Source organism: Malaclemys terrapin, chromosome 4 (genome assembly GCF_027887155.1).
Source record: "Malaclemys terrapin pileata isolate rMalTer1 chromosome 4, rMalTer1.hap1, whole genome shotgun sequence".
NCBI lineage: Eukaryota > Metazoa > Chordata > Testudines > Emydidae > Malaclemys > Malaclemys terrapin.
This window is the reverse complement of record NC_071508.1, coordinates 15,114,404-15,133,601: the sequence shown is the minus strand read 5'-3', so window position 1 is coordinate 15,133,601 and position 19,198 is coordinate 15,114,404. Positions and strand designations below refer to the sequence as shown.

Below are 19,198 nucleotides of genomic sequence, written 5' to 3'. Positions count from 1 at the left end.
CACAAAGCACAGCCCCAGCTTTCCACGGCGCCTGGTTCATTCAGCATCAAAGCCAGGTGCCTCTGTGGAGTTAGCATCAATTGTCCTTGGAGACCCCTCCCTCAGCCTCTGCTCTGGGGCCCAAGCACTTTCCAAGGTGTGTGGGAAGCAGGTGCTGGAGCAGACCAGGTCCCTTCCTCTCCAACCCGTGCATGGTGCTTTGAACTGTCTCCTTGCTCCAGCACCCAGGGCTAGGAGGATATAGGAGGAACCTGTTGTGCTTTTAACCCCCACCATGACACCAAAACTACCCAGCCCCTCAGTCTCACCCCAGGAAAAGACGGCTCTCCACCCTTTGAGAGCTCCACAAAGCCCGCAAGAAGGAAAAGGGAGATGCACGCACACCGTGGCAGATTAAATGCCATCCCGGATCTTTCATCAGCGCCCTCCACTGCTCCCCCCTCTTTCCTCTCCACCTCGCCCCCCTGCTGGCCGCACTAAGCCCTAATCAGACATGCCAGCCCCCAGCAGAGAGAGGATTGAAGGGACGCATCATTTTCAAAGTCTCGGAGCCGACGGCTGGGCACGGATGACCTCACCTTTGGCAGAGCGACATCATCATGGCGGGGCTGGCGCGCCAAACCAGCCGACCCGGATATAGGCCTCGAAAATGGCAACAGTTCCCGCCACTCACCCCGCTGGCTAGGAGAGGTGAGATCTGCATTGCCGTCTCCTTCCCAACCCTCCCCGAACTACCCCCTCCATGGCTATTGAATTGCAGGCTTTCTGGTGGAGGGACAACGCTCCCGGCCACACCAGCCTCCTGGGGATCCGGCCGTGAGCGTTGTACACCCTGATTCCCGCTCCACATCTCCTGCTGCCGTCCCGCCTCAGAGATCTGAGTGACATCCAACTAAATCTGACTCGTTTTTGAAGCTGCTGACCCCTCCCCTACCCGCCGTCCCCCCTCCGCCTCCCCTCTCCGTCTCTCCACCAGTAACCAAAGTGGTTGCTGTTCCATTGCACACTTGAGATGGTTCAGCACCCAGGGACTGGGGATGGGGGGGCAGGTGGTCAGGTATTTCTCCATCCTTAATTCTGAAGAGCCTGGGTAACAAAGGCTCTATTGAACTCCAGCCTCTCTGGTCTGTGAAGCAGAAACCTCTTGTATCTACTTCGCTGGCTTTGATCTAACTCCCCCAGTGGGATGTGTATTACTCACGTCCCAGTGCTGGGGTATTGCTGCCAGCACAGGGAGTGGGGGTGGGGAGGAATAAGCCTCTCCTCCCCTCATCACTCCTGTTTTGGAAAGCACCCTGCCCGTAAGCCTGCAAGGGATCACCAGGCCCTAGCCTTTCACAGCAACTTTTCCACATTCTGTCTCTCTCTCTCTTCTTCCCGACCCCGCCGGTTCTCTCCCCCTCGCCCAAAACATGTCACCCTCCCAGGCCTAAGATCTCCAGGGGTGGGCTACACCTGCCTTTTCTCACTGGCCCGGTCACTGAAATGACAGAGTCTTGGCTCCACTGTTCCTCTCTCGCCCTGAGAACACTGAACTTGGTGGAGCAGGGACGAATCTTTTGTTTGTCAAAAAGGCTTTTACTGGCGTCTGGGCAAGGGGCAAACAATGAAAACATCTGACTGGGGGCCCAAGTCTTCTGAGTCTTGAACACACGTTATCTCCTCCTTGTGCAGTTCCCCTGTGGGGCATGTTTAGCTCTGGGGGCTTTTTGGAGGACTGGGGTGGAGAGGGGGCATGCAGTAAGCAGGTTGTTGGATTGCTGGGTTCACAGCCTGCTCTGATGATGCCGAGCATACTTAGCTTCCACTGTCTTCTGCTCAGGGGTAGGGACAGACATTCAGAAGCACTCAGCGCCCAGCAGCTTTTACCGGGACTCCAATGGGCAGCTATTCCTAAAAGCTCCCACCGAGCTGAGCTCTTCTGAGAATCCAGCCACTTGTTTAGCTGCCTGAGCTGTTCGGAATATCTGGTCCCAATACTGGGAACTGGACCCTTCTGAAAATTCTGAGCAACATTTTCAAAAGCCCTTAAGTTTCTTGGATCACTTCTGGCCAGATTTTCAAAGGCATTCGGGTGCCTAAAGATGCAAAGAGGCAGTGGGATTTTCAATGCGCCTAAGCAGGCTGGGTTCCTAACTCCCATTGACATCAAACGTTTATTTGCATCTTTAGGCACCTGAATGGCTTTGAAAATCTGGCCAGGAGTTACTTGAAAGTCAATAGAACTAGAGTCCCTGCGTCACTCAGGCCCCTTTGGAAATTGTATCCTCTTGCCTCAATGTATGATTTTCAGAAAGTGTCAGCACCTAGCTGTTCCCACTGACTTCAGCTAGCTGCGGGTGCTCAGCACCCTCTGAACATCTGTCCCTAGGGAGTGTCTCAAATTACATACCCAATTAATATGCAAATTTAGGCCCTAGTATAGCCAAAGGCTTTCAGTGCTGCCTCCCGCCGTCCGCCTGCTTCTCAAAGTCTTCCTTCACTAGCCCTCTCCCCCATTTCTCAGGTGCTTTCATTCCACTGCTGCCCTGGGCCTCCAAAGAGCTGAGACATTCAAAAGAGTCTCTTCCCAGGTGCCACAGAGGCCCCATTCTTCTCCTGCCTCTGTCCCCTCTGTGCTCTCATTGTTCACCATGACTACACACATTCTTGAGCCTCTAATGAGAGCCACGTTGCCATTTCCATCTTACCAGGGGGAGGGAGAGAGAAATAGCATTATAGCAAAAATAAATACAAATAAAAGGAAGGATAGATAGATAGATAGATATCCAGGAACTGCCAGATTGGATCAGACCTGGGACCCATCTAAGCTGGTATCCTGTCTCCCACAATGCGATAGATGCATCAGTGGAAGTTGCAAGAAACCCTGCACGTATGGCATAACCTACCCCCAGGCAAAGTTTCCTCCTGACCCCCATCACCTAGCAGCTGGTGCATGCCTTGATGCAGGAGGGCCCTTCCGAAAGTGTTGCTTATTTTTTAAACTATTCACTGTTATAACTCAAGAGAGCAGTGGAGGTCAGTGAGCTAGGAGACAGTGGGGCAAAGAAATCTAACTGTTTCAAGACTGAACTCGATAAATTTGTGGAGGAGATGGTTTGATAAGGTTGCCTACAATGGCATATGGCCCATCCGCGACTGCTATTAGGAAATATCTCCAATGGCCAGAGATGGGACATTGGATGGGGAGGTCTCTGAGTTACTACAGAGAATTCTTTCCCAGGGTCTTGCCCACATGCTCAGGGTCTAACTAATCACCATATTTGGGTTTGGGGAGGAATTTTCCCCCAGGTCAGATTGTTGGGTTTTTTTTGCCTTCCTCTGCAATGGGGGGACACGAGTCACTTGCTGGTTTGAACTAGAATGAGTGGTGGATTCTGTCTAACTTGAAGTTTTTTAAATCAAGGTTTGAGGACTTCAGTAACTCAACCAGAGGTTATGGACCTACTGCAGAAGTGGGTTGGTGAGGTTCTAAGCCACTTGTACTATGAATTGGGTATTTGGAGAGTGTCTTTCCTTGTAGCAAAGTCATTTCCTTACCCCCATTCTGCCTTACTATGCCCTAGTCAATGAGTTATATTGGGACTTGGCTACATAATGCAGCACCTTCTAACTGGGGATCTCAAAATGGGTTCATGATATTAACCCTTTTGTATTTAATACTATTATATACTTTTATTTACTATGCACATTGTATACTGTTTGTACCTCCTGTGTCATACGCAATAGTTTCTGATAATTTATGAATTATTATCACCTTCTCCCACCTTATTTTGTATCTACATCTGCTTTAATAAAAATAATTTTAAAAAATTCATAATAACCTCGAATAAACTTCACAACACCCCCTTTTTAAGGATGGAGAAAAGGAGGGACAGGTAAATTTAATGACTTGACCAAAGTCACATGGCGAGTCATTGAAAGAGCCGGGGGATTCAGAACAAAGTCTTGGCTCCCAGATTCACTTGCTCTAACCACTTTGCTGCCAGGAACCAGGAACTGAATGCAGGAGTTCTATCAGTGCCTTGGTCTAACCATTAGACAACACTGCTTCTAACATTCTCTAAGACACCGCCTTAGAGTTTATTTAGAGAGACTTGTGTGTGTAGAAACATTCACATACTTGGGCAGCACCATCAGCCAGGATGGTAGAACAAGCCAGGACATCTGGAACAAAATCAATAAAGCCAGGAACACCTTCAAAAGCTTAAATACAATCTGGAAATCATCAAAATACAACACCAAAACCAAACCCAAGATTTATCAGAGCTGCGTACTTTCAACACTACTTTATAGTGCAGAATGCTGGGGAATGAGAAAGTATGACATGTCCAGACTGTCTTCATTCCATACAACCTGCCTCAGAAAAATCCTCCGTATCTTTTGGCCCAGAACAATCTCAAACCAAGATCTATTGACACAGTGCAGCCAAGAGTATCTGAGCACCATCCTTGTCAGGAGGTGTTGGAGATGGATCGGTCATGTGCTTCGGATGGGAACTGATTCCATCACCAGAGTAGCAATAAGATGGACACCTGAAGGCAAGCAAAAGCGAGGCTGCCCAAAAACAACATGGTGAAGAGCTGTGGAAGCCGAGCTGAGAAACCTGGGGCACAGCTGGGGAACCATTGGAAAACTTTCCAGAAACAGGCAGGAGTGGAGGAGCTTCGTCAATTCCCTAAACGCCAGAGGCGTCATAGAAACATGATGATGATGATGATGATGTGTTTGCATTAATTACAGGGTCTCCGCCATGATGTCATCTCCAATCAAACAGCTCATGTAGCACCAAAATGACTGATACTCAGATACAAATGTAGCAGCAATGTATTAACCAGAGACACTATCCGCTGGATGCACTTGGATCAGACAGAACCTCTGAGTCCCCTTTAGCCTCTACAAAAAAAAGCCACAAGCCCAAATTCACTCAAAAACAGTCCTGTTGCTTTTACACACACACACACACACACACACACACTCTCTCTCTCTCTCTCTCTCTCTCTCTCTCCTTCTCTCTCTCTCTCTCTCCATACTGGCTAGGCCAGGCTCGTCCAGACTGAGAGGTCTTTGGGGCAGTGACTGTCTTTTCAGGATATATGTGTACTGCGCCTAGCACGATGGCACATATAGCATAGTGGGGCCTCTAGGCATGACAACAACAACAACAATAACAACACTGAAAAGAAGCCACTATTCTGTTATAACACAAACTAGAGGGTTAAAGGAGGCTGCCTGCTTTGCTCACCTTAAGTTAAAGCCCGTTGGAAGCTGTAAAAACATACTGGGGCCAGAATCGCTGCTGGTGTAAATGGGCATTGGTCCATGGAAGGAATGACACCAATTTACATCAGCAGAGAATCTGGACCACTACGGATTAATTTAGGCTGCTAAGGATAATCAGACAGCTGCTAGGAGAGTTTCTGATCTCGGAAAGCCTGGCAAAGGTAGGTGTTACTACACCAAGTTCATGATGAGGTGTGTTGGAGTGTCACTGTCCATACAGTCCCTGCTCACCCCCACGTATATCACCTCCGAGTTCGTTAAACTTCATTGAAAAGCCTAGATACTTCCTCTGGCTGTTTCTCAGGGAGCAGGGATAAGATAATGGGCCAGAACTCTTCCAGCAAAGTGCCCATCAAATTACTGCATGGAACATTAAAAGAGAGAAAACATCCCTCTGGAATCTAGGTAACTCACTAACTAACAAGATCCTCCGGTGCCATTTTGCACCGCTCCCTGACTCAGATATTTCAGCTCCAGCAGCACCAGCTGTAATTAAGTCTAGGCTCCGAGTGAGGAGATGCAATAGCAGGCGATTTAGCCAGTGGGGAATTTGCCTAGATCTGCACAAGCATGGGGGCCTGATGAGCAATGGGCTCTGTCACTGAGAATGAGACAACAGCTGCAGCCAAAGAGTCTACGGTCCCTAAGGGGTGCAGAGGAGTAACACATTCAAATGAACTTCCTCACTGGAGCACAAGAAGTTGGAGCAAGGAGGTGATGTAAGCTCCCCCCCGCCCATTGAAGAGTGCTTTGAGCAATTGGTGTGGTAGGCTGCGGAGGGCTGTTTCTGGAGCAGACCACCTACACAGTGGAGTCAGTATTAGGACTGAATGGAAATGCTGCCTCCGCTCCTGCTCACCCCCTTCCCCTGTACCCTCCAGTACTCCCTGCATGCTGTGATGACGGCACGGGTGACGGAGCTGAGTTACTCAGAGATTTGAAGCGGAAGGTGGCAGGCACCCACGCGGCTGTCGATGAGCTGGACTGCCAAGAGGGGAGGAAGACATGGAGGAAGGCACTTCGACATAGGTCGGCCCAGCGAGGGGGCCACTCAGGCTGTGGGCTGCCAACCGTTTGGCCAAACCTGAGTGGTGCTGAGACCATGTGCCCAGGTTGCAATGTCATTCACTCAAATTTGGAGGGGGTGGGTGTAGGGGCTTCTTGGCCAGGGGGTCAGGCTGCTGGTGGAGGTGAAGAGTGGAAGAGGAGGGTAAGGCAGCCGGGGGGGGTGCAATCTATGGCTCCCCCACTTTAATTGCATCACAGCCCCTGCTCTTCAACCTCCTCTGCCTGTCCCCCCTCCCCGATGCGAGGGCGGTGGGGGTGAGGAGGGAAGGCTGAGGGATGAGCCATCAATCTGAGATTGCCACCCAGCCTATGCAGGAGGCTGAGGGTGAAGGTGGTCGTTTCCAAAGGATTAACACAAAGCTCAGAAAATGAGAGAGAAGGGGAAGCTATTGGAAAAGGAACTTCGGGCTGGCTGCTGATCTCCAAGGTTTAGACCTAGATCTGAACCTCCGCCAAGTCTGTGGGGTCTTGGGTCAGCAGCCAAGTTCTGACCTGGGTACCAAACCGCCCCGAGGTTCAGGGCTGCAGATGTCACATTTGAGGGCTTGGTTCAGACCCATGGCCTGGCACTATGGAGGCAGCAAAGAGGGGATAGAGGTGGAGACAAATTTTAACTCTTCATACACCTCATGCAGCTGGGGAGCCTGGGGCTGTCTCTGCCATAGCTTGAGACAGAGCCCTGCTGGTTCATCTCCCCTCCCCACTGGTATGAAGCTATAATAAACGCCAGAGCAGAGCATGTGCCCCCCGCAACTGGCTCCCACCGTGTCATTTCACCCCCAACAAGAACTCAGCCAAGCAATTTGAATCTCGACAACCGAGCTGGGTTTCTCTGCAAAGGGGAGTGGGGCTGAAACCCCACAAGACTCTCATCCTCACCGAGTGCCAGAAAGGGGCCCCTGAAGCAGGGGTGGAGAGCTCAAGATGAGGTCTTGGGGGGGGTAGGCGAAAGCAAGAGACATGAAGGACGCTGCGCCCAGAGATACACAAAGGGAGACTCAGGGAAGGTCTAAGCCTTTGGCTCCCTGCTTAATCCCCAGCAACTTTGACTTGGTAATGGGGAGAGAGGAAAATTGCCAGACTGTAAGTGATGCCTCAGCGAGCTGGATGTGAGGAGAGGGGAGGGGCAAAGAGAGAGAGAAGATTAGAGAGGGAAGTTAAAGAAAAAAGGGGCGGGGAAAGTGTGCTGAGAGACAGATTCAGAGAGGCCTGGTCTAACTGACACCTTCCCAGGGTGTAGGTTACAGCAACTCAGCCTTGCCTGGCCCCACTTACCGCCCTGTAACTCACACCCGCCTTTCACGCCGCCTCTGCCCACAGAGCTCCGGGAATCCCAGTCCAGCGCTGGGGTAACTCCACTGACTTCAGCAGCTTTACACAGGGGGTAACCTGGTCCCTCGTTGGGAGGGAAAGGGCTCGATCCTGCTCTCCCTTCCAGCAGAGTAATGCAGGAGCGACTCGGCTAGCTGCAGCGGACGTGTCACAGCAGAGCCTGAGAGAATCGGGCCCTGGAGATTTTGGTTCAGCTTCCAATATAAACCTCTGACCCCCAACAGGGAACAAAGTGAATTTAATCTCCCGGGGCGTCCATCTGCGAGCCGGAGCGCATTGCGCCCACTGCACTTGGCAGTCCAGCCTGTGAGGAATGGGGAGGAGCAGCCACCCGTAACCCCTGGGCTGCTGCTTCCAATCCAGCCTACTGAATAGCCAGCTGCACTTCCTCCCTCTTGACCCGGCTGGCCCTCTGCCTGCTCCATGGGGTGTACCGCCGCTCCGAGGCTGATCTGCCCCACTCATCCCTGGCACAGGCAAGACAAGACTCAGCCAGACCCCCATCACCAGCCCAGGGCATGCACGAACTACCGCGGGCAGGAGACAACTACCACTGTTTGCATTGGGGTTTCCAGTGATGGAAGCCTGAGGCCTGGAAGACGCCAGTCCCACAGCTCTTGTCCCCACCTGCCTTTGTCCATCCTTTTCGGCAGAGGAGATCCCTGGTCTGTGGGATGTGACAGAACTGAATTAAGAGGGGCAGAGAAGAATGGACCCAGACCTCAGGCCATCACTTCTGCAAATCTCTCCATTGACTCCAGTGGGGAGTCCTGCCTGAATTAGGCTTATAGAATGGGGGGTTGGTTGTTCTGGTCCCTCCAATATCAGCAGCTGAACTCCAGTCCAAACACGATCCTAGCCTGCCCCCCTGCCCTCGAAAAAGATAATCACACCAGATCTGAAAACGCCATCTCGTGTAGCTTCACTGCCACACAGTAGGGAACTAACCAGGATTCACAATACACATGGGCCCAAGCCATGGACTTCAGATCCGGTTTCTCCCACCTCCTCTTCAGAGCTGCTGCCTGATGGGATATTGGGCTTTGATTTGGCCCATTGAAGAGAAGGGCGGTAGGCTTGAAATTTGAATCTGGAATCCAGATTCCACCTTCATTTGGGGTGAGGTAGTGCTTGGACACAAGGATTCGTTTCAGGGCCATCTAGTAAAGAAATAGGGCCTGATTCTCTTCTCACGGACCCTGACGTGGCTAGAGTCATGCTGGAGTAAGTGAAAGAAGCATCTGATCAAAGAGTCCTCTTTATCAAGCCAACCTGATAGCCCTCTGCCTTACAGCAATTCAGCCCCACAAAGTTCCTCCTGATTTACACGGGGGTAGATGAGAGGAGACTCCCAGAGGATAGCTGTGGCTTGGACTTCCCCATGCATTCGCCTCAGACTCTGTTGCTCAGGGCTTGATATTATTATTTTGTAATATTTTCCTGCAAGGTGTGTGTGTGTGGAGGTGGGCAGGGGGGAAATGAACGTAAATCACACCCAGGAACACCAGCCCAATCTCCGGTGAAGCGCGGGGGAGATGCCCCCTGCTGACATTCCACCATTGCTGGCTGGAGAATAATTAGCTGAGGCAGCTGCTGGAACAAGTTGGATTAAAACGATCCTCGCTGGATTTCATTTGTTTGGATTCACTTGCTCTTGGTCGCTTTCACTCCCCCACCTCTGTGCCCTCACTGCTGTAGTTTGCACCCACCCACGATCCCCGTGGGAAGAGGAAGCTCTGTGTATGTGTGTGTGTGCCTGAGAGGGCATGTGGGTGAGAGAGAGAGAGGCCTTGTGCTAGGCCTTGCACTAGTTTGCATACATACCCAGGACTGGGTGAGGTTGGATTAGACTCCTAGGGCCATTGATTTACAGCTCCTCTCTGAAGCCTCACTGACTCCAGGGTAAGCCCATGCCAAAGGTGGCCCACAAAAGCTGGTGTTGGCAAATCCCTGCTAGGTCACCTTCTCTAGCCCAGCAGACAGTGAATGATTATTTCACACTCGGGGAGGCCCAGTGTTCTGAATTAACAGGACCATTCTGCTTCTGCAGGGATGCCCCAGAGACTTACAATAATGTAAAAACACCTGGAGTTTGCATCATTTCATCAGTCCTGTGGTCTCCTCTCGTGGCCTGGTGGTCTCCCCACTCTGGCCATGCCTGAAACCCTGTCCTCCACCTGGCCACTGTCATGACTCCTATGACACCACGGCTGTGCCTAACACTTTACCACACAAGGTTTTGCTAGGACCCTACCCTGAGGAGCACACAATCTGGAGAGTCCTGAGAGAAAGAGACCTGGAGAATCCGGGTGTGAGCCTCAAAGTTTGGCTCCACTCCTGAATGTTTGCACCATTAAGGGAAATGCATCTGGGAGAGAAGTGGGGAGGGAATAAGAGCAGAGGCCCTTTAAGAGCTAATAAGGGTCCACAGTGTATCGTGCCATCCCCACAGAGATCTTTCTCAATGGAGATTTGCTGGCTGCTGAAGCAGCAAGAGGATTCAATAGCAGCCCAAGCTTAGGGCTGATATTGGCTTAGGACATTGTGGACAAGCTCGGGTTGGTCTTCAGCCAGTGGACAAAGGCACTTCCCCCAGGAGGGGTTGGAAGGAGGGAGGTGGTTGCTTGTGCCAGCAGTGATCTCTGGTGGTGGAGGAGAAGGTCTGACGGGCGAGGAAGCAACCACACTCCATTATTAGATCCTATCCCCCGCTCCCTGCACACCTGTAATAAGAATCCCAGCCTCAGCCCAGCTGGCACCTCGTCTTTTGAAAATAAGGCCCACAGCTGCAGCAGCAGCAACGATGCTTTTCCCCGGGGATGGATTAAATGGGTGAATGGAGAGAAGGATGCATTCAATAGGTTTTCCAGAGAGGATTATGGAGGGGGCTGCGGCTGCTGCTTCTCCCCAGCCCCCTGGAGAGAGGAGGATTGCTGGGGAGGAGGTGGAGTGATGAAGTATGCTGGAGACTCCTTCCCTCATGAACAACTTTCTCCCCATTTGGAGATGCCAAGGACCCTCTTACCCAGCTGTACTTTTACCTGGAGACACCACACATCAGTTCTCCCGATATAAGACTTTGCCCTTCCCTCCCAAAGGAGCAGCTCTCCTACTTTAAGGCACCTCCCCCCCCCCCAGGGCAACAGCTCCCCTCTTTGGGAACATGAAGGTCCCCCCAGGAAAAACAGCTCCCTTTCGTTGAGAGCTCACTCCAGTATTTCTTATTCTGGTCCTACTTGAAACCCCCTAACTGCAGGGCAGTTGGTCGGGGAGATGAACGTACTTCTCCAGCAGGTTTTCGAGTTAGCTCCATTCCTTTGGAGGTGAAGGACCCACTTCTTTTCTCCTGTCAGTTTTACATCTGTGAAACCCCACTGCCTGCAATACAGGTCCTCCTGGTTTACAGCAGTGTCAGCGACAGCGGCACCAGGCCCACAGACTTGGTTGGTGTTACTCCTGACGTCCGCCAGTACCAGTAAGAGGAGACTCCAGCTCCAAGAGGGCTCAGAGCTGTGAGCTCTCCGTGCTGTGTCTGGAACTGCTCTGCCTGTCTAATTGAGGTACTTCAAATGCGCCCATCTCCCTGGCATCAGAGCCCAGAAGGAAATAACCGGGGCTGATGTAGGTTCATCTAAAGGCTGAGTTGGCTTCAATTTCATGTCATTCCCACCCACCCCCCAGCAAAACCGACGATCAATGCCTGCTTAATTCTGCGTTGGGCAGCAAGTGAAATGTGGCATTTGGAAACCTATCCCCGTCTACGAGGAGAGCAGTGAGAGAGGCGTGGAGACGCGACGGATCCATCCAGACTCAATGGCCAGCACGACGGCCATGGCTTGGCGCTCGCTGATCAGCGCGATAGTGCAGAGGGAACAATGGGGACCTAGGAAGAAGCCTGCGCTTCCCAGCAGGACTTTCATTCACCGCGTCTGCGTAAGGCAGCCAGTGAGCTTTCCTTCAACAGAGCAAATTCACAGCTCCTTGGGGCTCCTTGGAGCAAATTCACAGGGGTGGGGACGGACAAAGAAAGAGACAGCTCCTGCTCCCAGAGAAGCCAAGGGGAGCAGGAACAGGCCCCAAATTGCCACCAATTTCTTCTCCCTAGAGAATTTGCAGATGCCCTGAGAATTCAGAAAGTAAGTGTCCCCTGCCCGACCTGCCTTGCCGCCTACTGAATGCACGGGCTGGACAATCCTCAGTTTATGGCCTTATGGGGGTTATTTTTTTAAGACAGTACTTGCAGGTCTGGATTCAGGGGTTTCTCTCTCTCCCTCTCTCATTCCCTTTGTCTTTTTCTCCCCCTCTCTCCCTCCTTGTTGCCTCTGCTGTAGCTTCCAATAGAGAAAAATAATTATTCTTCTCAAAAGGCTAGCACAGTCCATGCACACACACACACAGAGTCTCTTTAGCATTAGCACCCAAATCAATGCACAAACCACAGGAGACCTCTTAGCCTCTTTGGACCAGACCAGCCATCGGAAGTCAATATTCAGGACCATGCACATACAAAATAACCACAGAAATGAAATGACAATGAAATCAAGGTAAATTCCTATTTGAAAGGAGTTAATTCCCTTTCCTTGTGCAGAAGTCACCATGACCATTCTGATTAATATTCTTATATTCACCATATTCTTGCTTTGGTTTTTTTGGTTTGTTAAACTAGGGATTGCCTCATTCCTCATTAGGAAATCCAGGGACTCTCACACACAATGGGTTTCTTTTTTTAGCACTAGTATTTGAACTGTAAGTTTTCAGATAAAGAACAAGGATTTCTTAGGGGAATCTCTTGTGGAAATACTGGTCTCCACCTATCCCAGTAACAATTATTTTCTTAAAGGACTTAAGGATGTCCAGCAAAACACACTCACGAACAATTTTCAGCTCTTCATCCTTCAGTTCATACTCATGAGGAAAAATATACTTCTGAACTAACCAGGGAATTTATCTTTCCTCTTTGCCTACAACCAAGGATTGATACTGACTGAAACAGGTAAAATAGCTTAAATCTATTTTAGTTGAACACACATATACATGAACATATGCATTACCTATATTTTGCATATCATACACTGTATATATATATATGCACACAAACATTCATGCACACATGATAGTTGACTACAACTGATGAAGAACTTATATTTTAGCTGATCACACATATATACCTGAACGTATGCATTTCATATACAGTATACGATGTATAGATAGATATACACACACATGCATATTCAAACACATTCACACAGATGCACTTTTGATACTTGACTAAAACAGATAAAGAATTTATATTTAATTTAGCTAATTACACACATGCATTGGCATAAGAATTGCATGTAAACTTCATGCATAGTACACAGTGCAGTGTACATGTATATGTGTTACACAGATACACATAGGTATATACACACTCAAATTTACACACATACGTGTATTTCATTGATACCTGAATAAAACAAAGAGAACTTTTATTGAAGCAGATCATACATATATACACATGAACATAAGTATTTCAAGTACATACGTAAACTGCATGCATGGTATGCAGTGTGACTGCATATATATATATATACACACACACACACACACACACACAATACTTAACAAAAACAGATAAAGAACTTAAATTTCTTTTAGCTGATCACATATAGATGCACATCTATATTACCTGTGCAATACATATTCTGTAGGTATATGTACATATATATATGTACACATTCCCATTCACCATCCCTCACACACACACTTCCATGATGCAAGACTTTTTAACAAAGAAAGGAAGAAAAAATGCTGTCTTACTTTTTCCTTCTTTTTTTTTTTTTTTTTCCTCTCCTCCCTGCAGCCTTAATTTCAGGACTTCAGTGGGAGTGGAATTCTTTGGTAGAGATTAGGAAAAGCAACATAACAAACCACTGAGCGCTGAACACAGACTTGCAGAGGGAATAGCTTTGCCAGCAAAGACGAGGAGGAACAAAAGCCCAGCAATAAGAGCGGTGCTGAATAGGTGTCTTCCTAATTGTAAGGGAATTGTATGGATGTGTGTGTGTGTGTGCGGTAACAGGGGTGGGAGGGAGGCGGGTAGAAGGGGAGATATGAAGAGACCTCCCTCCCACACAGGCAGTGGAAGGGAGCCTGCAACCTGAATGTGAGGTTATTGAATAAATTATCCTCTGTCTCTTGCTCTCTCCTCATTGGGCCAGGGAGCAGGGAACACTTCTGCATCAATGATGTTATGATGAGATCTTTGCATTCTCTGCACAGTCTCACACTGTTACCTTCTGCTAGGACAGCGCACAGATCTGTGCATTCTACCCAGTTAGAAAGCTCCTTTAAGACCCTAAATCATTCCAAGGGAAAGAAGCAGAGAATTAATTTGCTTGATCTCTTTCTCTGCCCCCCACCCCCACTATAATCCTTCCCTCTTTGGGTTTTTTTTTCCCTTTCCCTTTATATCAAGACAGATGAAAAAAGAGAATCTGGCCCAGGGGGGAAATTCTTTTACAATGCTCTAAATTCTGCTTTCAACAGGCAGGGAAATTAAAAATAGCCAACATAGTTCTAAATCAGAGGCAGCGTTCTTTCTCTAATGAATGTAATTAGCAAAGTGAGGATGGAAGTGTGTATCCCCCGCTGTTTTCTGCCTCCCTCAGTGTTTTTCTGAACGCTAGTCTGCACAATTCAAATTTGATTGGGAAACATCATTTTTCCACTTCCAATAATTGCTTGGGCATGAGCGTCTTATGGAAATGACTGTTCTCCTCTCCACACACATCCACGCACGCCCCTGCATATCTTTCTTCCCTCAACCTTACCCGTGATTCTATCTCTGTAATGTCCATCACCAGGATATCCTGGCTCTAAAAAGGTATACTAGAGAAATGCTTGATGTTCAGGTTCTTCATTATGGACCCAAACTGGAACCGCTCTCAATCCCCACCTCAGGATTTGTGGGCTCAGATAGAATTAAATACACATCCTGGCTTTCAATTTGCAAACAAAAGGAAATAAAATACCCACCCACTCTCACTCTCTCTCTCTCTCTCTCTCTCTCACACACACACACATTCATCCCTATGAAGTTTTGCACAAGCAAAGGCAAACCAGTTTGGGTTTGGTTTGGTTTTGCCATCACTATCACTTCTGCATTCACTTTAGATATCATAAAGCCGGTACTGCATGGTGTGACTGTAATGATTGATTATTAAATATGTATTTATTCAGGGTTAAAACCTACAGCGTGGGCCACACTCTACTCTTATTTACACCCCTGCTGCCCCACTGAATTCAGACCTGGGGGTAGGACTGCATTATCTGACATCATCCCAGATACAAAGACATGTCCACTTTTCCAATGTGGGCTTCTAAACGGGATTGTGAAGTCTTGCACTAGGCGGCTCAGACAGTGAGTTCTGTTAGCCTGCAGACAATCTCACAAAGGGAGCAGGGAAAGCCTCACTTGCTTGGGACATTTGAAACTAGACTGGGGCCAATGCTAGACAATGTAGAACAGGAAACAATCCTGCACTGGACTAGACAGGACCTACCTGCTCTTTTAGATCTGGAAATTCTATGTGTTCAATTCAGTCTTGACATAAATCCACGGGGATCAATAGGGTTACACCAAGGATTTTTGTCGATGCCTATTTTTGATGCCCAGGAAGTGATGAAAGGTCCCTGTTGTACACTCAGGGGATGACTACATTGTGTGATTGCAGCTCATGTAGACACACCTGCGCTAATCTAGCTAGTACAACTAAAAAGAGCAGGGAAGATGTGGTGATGCAATCTTCAATGTGGGCTGCACAAGCTTGTCCCAAACCCTGGGTATGTACTTGTGATCCTACCCCACATCAGGGTCTGTGCCACTGCATCTTCATTGCCATTGTTAGCTGTGCTGGCTCAATTAAAGCTAGCATGGGTGTGGCTACCTGGATTGCGACGACGCCTCTGATTTCAGTGTAGACATCCCCAAGTGCATAGGTGCTGGAACAGTTTGTACAGTGGGGGTGCTGAAAGCCATTGAACCAAACTGTAAACCCTGTATATGAGAGAAACCACTTCAAGCCGGGGGCGCACCCGCACCTCCAGCATCCCTTGTTCCAGCACCTATGCCACAGTGTGGTGGCCAGTCCATACGAGACCACAGATAGCAGGAGGTGAGGTTAGAATGATATAGCCTAGTAAAGCTTAGGAAGTGGAGGAGTAGGACCTGCTTGAAGCTAATGCAGAGGGAGTGAGAAAGCCCATATATAGATTCAAGCAGGGGACCCTGCTGCCTGTCTGAATGCTGCCTAGCAAACCTGACAATTAAAGCCCAGCTCAGAGCCTTCAGCAGCAAGTGAAGATCAGACTGGATCTGACTCAAATCAGCTTCACTGCGTCCAAAGCAGGGAGGAGAAGAGGCCAGGGTGGCATGGAAGAGATAAGTGTCTGAGATGCTGCGGAAAGGGAGAAATGCCAGAGAATCTATGGAGTCCACCAGGGACTTCGCTATTGCTAATTAATTTTATGTAACCCCAAACCAGTAGCAACATGAGAGTTTTGTCATCTTCAGGCACCAGTTCAGCTTTGACGTTGTCCTCGTTTGTAGGGTTTTTTTTTCTAAATTGTCTTGATGTCCTTCATTTGCATAATTCCCAACAATGCAGCTTGGCAGGATTTTTGCTCTGAGCTAATGAAGAGATGGCAAAAATAAACGTGTCATATAAGATTTGCTTATATTTTTCCGTAAGTGAACTGCCACCAAGCAATGATTTGCTACGAGGGTCAAGCTTGTGGGAACAGTCAGACTGTTCTGCCAGGCACAGGAGGTGTTTGCTTTGCCCATAGTGCACAAGATTGCCAGAGCCAGGAATGATAGACTGACGGACGCTGGCAGAGAGCATGAGTTGGAAATAATACCTTTAATACACCCAGGGCTGGCCTGCGAACGCTTCCCTGCCGTTGGGGAGCAGTAACGCACAAGAGTCGCCCCATTGGCTTTAATAGGTGAAGAATGGGTCACACAAGTGAGGAAGGGGGTCACAATTTGGCCCAAGGCAGTTTGCAAATTGACAACCAACTAGAGAGTAATTGGTCACTCAGGGTTCTATTCTGAGCCCACTCACTCATGTTGTGTAGTACCTCAGCCCCATTGAAATACATGAAGCAAGCTACTCCCAGAGTAAGACTGGGCCAGTCTTGCCTTTATTTAAAAATTAACTCACAAAGAATCACGTCCTATGCTCCTTACTCACCTGTGACCAAGTGCCCTTAAACAGGCAAACTCCCACTGAATCTGATAGTCTACCTGGAAAAGGACCTCTAAAATTTGCCTTCTAACAGCCACCAACTCAATGCCATTCAGAGACCAGATCCCTCCAGTGAGGGGCTACGGTTTGAATTTAAGGAATGATGTTCTAGCAATGCTCAGAAGAGCCAGAAAAATATCCTCGCAATTGATTGCACGCTTGTGAATTCTTGTTATGATATGTGAGATATTCTTCTGCGGGTTTTAAAGAGGTTCACTGCTGTGATTACAACACATTTGCGTCCAATAATAGCTATCTATGTTACCTGGAGTGTCCTATTTTTAGATTTATTTTCTTCCAAATGGTGGGCCGCCTAGGACCTTCTGTCCTCTCATACTGCTCTCATTAACATCACTGGCAGCTCTCCACACATAGTGAGAGCAGGAGTTGGATCCATTTATGAAATTAGCTCCATTAGCCCAGGAAGAAACAATATTCTTTTGCCATGAATGTCCAAATGGACACGAGTGCCTTTCTGCTTGGCTGTTGGGAGCTGGGAATTGTGCAACTGGAAAGCAATTTCCCCTGGATTTTGCAAGATTTTACCAATTATCTCCAAGTCATGAGGTCTTAATGATCTCAGGATGAGTAATACCCAGTGAATCAGGAATAACTGGTGTAAATTTTTAACAGCAAGGGTAATTAATCATTGGACCAACTCCCAAGAGATACGCTCTACCTGGCCCACAAGTTATTGTGTTTGGTACAGGAATTGCTAAGTGAAATCCTCTGGCCTGGGATGATCACAGGGATCCCTTTTGTCCTTAACGTCTATGAAAGTCAGCTTGAGAGGAGAATCACTCTCATGACGTTTTGTTGATTTGATCGGATGTTCTTACTTTAACACTTTCGCCAATTCTTGTGATTTTATCTCAAGTCGTGTGATATTGGGTGATTTTCTTCAAGCCCCAGCCCTTGCAGTCCTGTGATGATGGGAGAATCTCACATTAAAACAATTTAAAAAGTAAATATCCAGTCTTCATGGTTGTGGAGAAAAGCTTGAAAACACAATGTCCTAAACGGTCCAAAATAAAAAGAATCAAAAATGTATTATCTTCTTTTTTTAAATGGCGTGAATTTTAAGCCACTCGCATGATTTTATGGGACTGACATATGCTATTTGAACACTTGAAGTAGGCAACCCTGCAAGCTTGAATTCAATTACGTAGAACTGGTCTGTACTGGGAAAGAAACCCACCATCTGCTAGTTACTAAAACAGTCAAACTTTTCCTGTGAAAAGAACTCATCAGCTTCTAACACCCGGACTTAGTGGACACTGAATGAGCCCCAGGATAAGGTGCTGTGCTTGACTACAGTGCAGATAGTTCCCTGATACTGTTATTCTGAGCAATGCTCCTTATTTACTCTGTGCCCCTCGTCCATTGGCGAGGGGGTGTGTTTTGTAGCGTGTTAGGCTAGCAGATAGGACACATATTGGCTGCTGGTTTGTCTTTTCATTAGCAGGATCCCTGAGGTGCAGAAGAGGAGATGGCTGTCTATCAACCACAGGGGGAAAGGAAATGCTCAGTTCAACTCCTGATATTAGGGAACTTAAGAAATAATGTGTCGGGCAAGTGAAGCAGAGCTGGAGAAGGCAAGAAAGCGAATGAGAAAAGGGAGTGAGATGGAACGAGAAGGAGAAAGGAGGCAGTTGGAAGGTGAGGTTGGTCTGGTTATGAGCAGGCACACCTCCCATTGATCACTCATGGAGTTATGTCCCCTTTTAAGTAGGGCTGGCCTTAGGGTGACCAGACGTCCCGATTTTATAGGGACAGTCCTGATATTTGGGACTTTTTCTTATATAGAGGCCTATTATCCCCCACCCTCTGTCCTGATTTTTCACACTTGCTATCTGGTCACCCTAGCTGGCCTTGGTTCATGGTGAAGAAGGCAGTGAGATCCCCTGTGTGCAGGGAGATCGGCATGCCTCGACCCATTGCCTTCACTGGCGCTGGGCATGTGAGTGAGGGCATCTGGACGGGGCACCTAGAGAAGGCCAAGGAATAAAGCAGTGTGAGCTGAACCCATTTGCCAGTTTGGAGACCAGGCGCAATGGTGAGAGGCACTATAGAAACCACGGGCCTAGATGAGACAGTCAGGGGCAGAGAGGGCAAGAAGAGGAACAAGGGAGAAAGAAAGGAACAGAGAGAGGAATAGAGACAGGCAGAGTGGAGGAGACTAGACGAGCAATAGGGGCGAGACAAGGAGAGCAATAGAGTATATC

The 19,198-nt window shown here is 48.4% G+C and overlaps 1 protein-coding gene across 4 annotated transcripts in view; it reads right to left on the bottom strand.

Moving 5' to 3' along the window:
* Positions 1–19,198, bottom strand: part of BLACAT1 (BLACAT1 overlapping LEMD1 locus) — a 68,519-nt gene that overhangs the window by 34,481 nt on the left and 14,840 nt on the right. The window contains exon 1 of one of the 4 annotated variants that reach the window (XM_054028430.1): positions 579–844. The exons of the other annotated variants lie outside the window; for them this stretch is intronic. The gene's annotated coding sequence lies outside the window, so the exon portion shown is untranslated. Of the gene's footprint in view, positions 1–578; positions 845–19,198 lie in introns of those variants that run through there. 4 annotated transcript variants of the gene reach the window in all.